Genomic DNA, 2,500 nt, shown 5'->3' with positions numbered 1-2,500 from the left:
AATGGCGTCCACTACACTGAGTTACAATGTTTATAGATAACAGAATACCATCTACAATACGCCTCTTTGTAGCAAATGGATTAAGTACTATGCTATTATAGATTTGGTTGCCAAGTATCTACTGTATTTCTCTAAAAAAAAAACTCTTATGATAAGAGATATATATCTGGAAATGAAACCGTATCTAGTTATTGGTATATCTTTGGCATTGTTACAAGAAAACTATATATCCATGTACTTTTCTACAACTTTCAAAGATTTGGGAAAAAATAATTCTGAGAATCTGAGGTTAATTTGGATAAATTATTTTTATTAATGAGGAAATTCAGAGGGAATATCATTCATTTGGTTTAGATTGATCAGGATCTAAATTCAACGTGGGCATGAAGCCCCACCAGCTGAATAAAATAAATTGTCGCTAGATGAGATATCTCAAAAGCGTTTCAAACTCGAAAAGGGTAATGATACGGGGAAAGATATCGCTTTCCTAAAATGACTTGATCAGGAAATCTTTTAATGGAGAGATGGAAACGATAGGTCCCCCTTTATCTCTGGATTTTTCTTGAAAAAAAAAAATCTGCTGTGGTTGGCAAAGATGGAACTGGGATAACCGAAAAGGGGGGCCGGATCGAAGAGTGTCTTTGGGTAGGAATAGCCTTTGTCAGAGCCAGTGTTTTGTGGCTTACTCAAAAGAGAGAGAGAGAGAGAGAGAGAGAGAGAGAGAGAGAGAGAGAGAGAGAGAGAGAGAGAGAGAGAGAGAGAGAGAGAGAGAGAGAGAGAGAGAGAGAGAGAGAGAGAGAGAGAGAGAGAGAGAGAGAGAGAGAGAGAGAGAGAGAGAGAGAGAGAGAGAGAGAGAGAGAGAGAGAGAGAAATAGAGGAAGAGAGGTTAAGGGAAAGAGATAGAGAGATTTTGCCAAGAGACAATGAGCTGAGACCAAAGCCCTCACCTTTGCCTTATGTATTGGTACTGTATTGGTTAGTAAGTCTATTGGACTAGAGCCTGGGTCTTCGTTCCACAGTGTGAGATCTAAACCAACCTACTATTGTTAGATATGTGATGTATGATATATATATACATATATATATATATATATATATATATATATATATATGTATATATATATACACATATATGTAAATATATATATACATATATATATATGTATATATATATATACATATATATATATACATATATATGTATATATATACGGTATATATATACATATATATATATATATGTATATATATACATATATATATATGTATATATATATGTTTATGTATATATATACATATCATCCATGTATATGATTGAAACAATCATAAATGACTCTACCTGACTGAAGGTGAAATAAAATCCAAAAATCAAGGGCCGCGTGTATGGTATTGACTGCAAATAAAAGAAAAAGTAAATGAAAAAATAAATAAAGAAATAACGTTAAGAATGGAAAGCAAAATATTTCCCAACAAAACAGATGTCACTTGAAAGTTTCTTCACCCTATTTAATCTGAAGATCACCCAGCTGAATAAAATCATCGAATATTATCCACAGCAAATTAGATGCAGTATGTCACCCTGACAGAGGAACCTATGAATAGAAAAAACTCAGTTACATGGGAAATGTACATACATACATATACCAAAGGCTTTTTCCCCCTTACACGGAAAAAAATTATAGGTGGAAATAGGTGTGATAGTTTGGGTTTCGTGATTATTATTAGCCTGTTTCTTTTTCATTTATCTTTTTTCTCTTATGTTATATTATAATAACTTATTATTCATTTTATTTGTATTTATTTATCTGTTTATTTTGTGACAATAAAGCAAAGAAGCAACATTAAATAATTGGATGGTCTTCAACCCAAGAACACTCGGCCAGGGTCACTGAATTGTGAAATTGTCTCCTTTTCTTTTCTTTTATATTATATTTTACTATTTTGTTTTATTATTTTTTCTATTATATAATTTTTGTGACAATAAGCCAAAGAAGCACCATTTAATATATGTAAGACCCGTAGCCCCTGAGTAACCGAACACGGCCACTATATTGTGAAATTGTCAATGTCATTTGTGTAAGCACTGCATCTGAACACATGGTATCTGGAAAAAATTACACTGTAATAGGCTTACAAAAAAAAAGAATAAATGAAAATAAAGAAGGAAAGATTCAAATCAGAGATAGAGATATTAATTTGCTCAGCCACGTATGTGTGATAAAGCACATAACACATTTTATTCCGGACAAATATAAATCATTTCATTCACTTTGGAGAAAGTCAGCATAGCAAAAGAGTACTTTTATGTCAACTATTATTTTCATAGAAATTGTTGAACTAGACATTAATATAAAATGATACCTAATCAATATTGCCTCAATCATATTAAATCTCTTCATTTTTGTATATTCTAATAGCTATTATAGTTATTCCAAGCAAGATTATATGAACTATCTTTTTCACTATGTCATCAAACTTTAGAAAAGTTCGTTTAAAGTCA

General features: G+C 31.6%; 1 protein-coding gene across 1 annotated transcript in view; it reads left to right on the top strand.

Moving 5' to 3' along the window:
• LOC143039931 (uncharacterized) overlaps nucleotides 1-2,500 on the top strand; it is a 213,519-nt gene that overhangs the window by 81,713 nt on the left and 129,306 nt on the right. The window lies entirely within an intron of this gene.

Source organism: Oratosquilla oratoria, chromosome 27, assembly GCF_046742065.1.
Source record: "Oratosquilla oratoria isolate Oo_2021 chromosome 27, ASM4674206v1, whole genome shotgun sequence".
In the NCBI taxonomy this organism is placed as follows: Eukaryota; Metazoa; Arthropoda; class Malacostraca; order Stomatopoda; family Squillidae; genus Oratosquilla; species Oratosquilla oratoria.
This window is presented reverse-complemented; position numbering and strand designations above follow the sequence as displayed.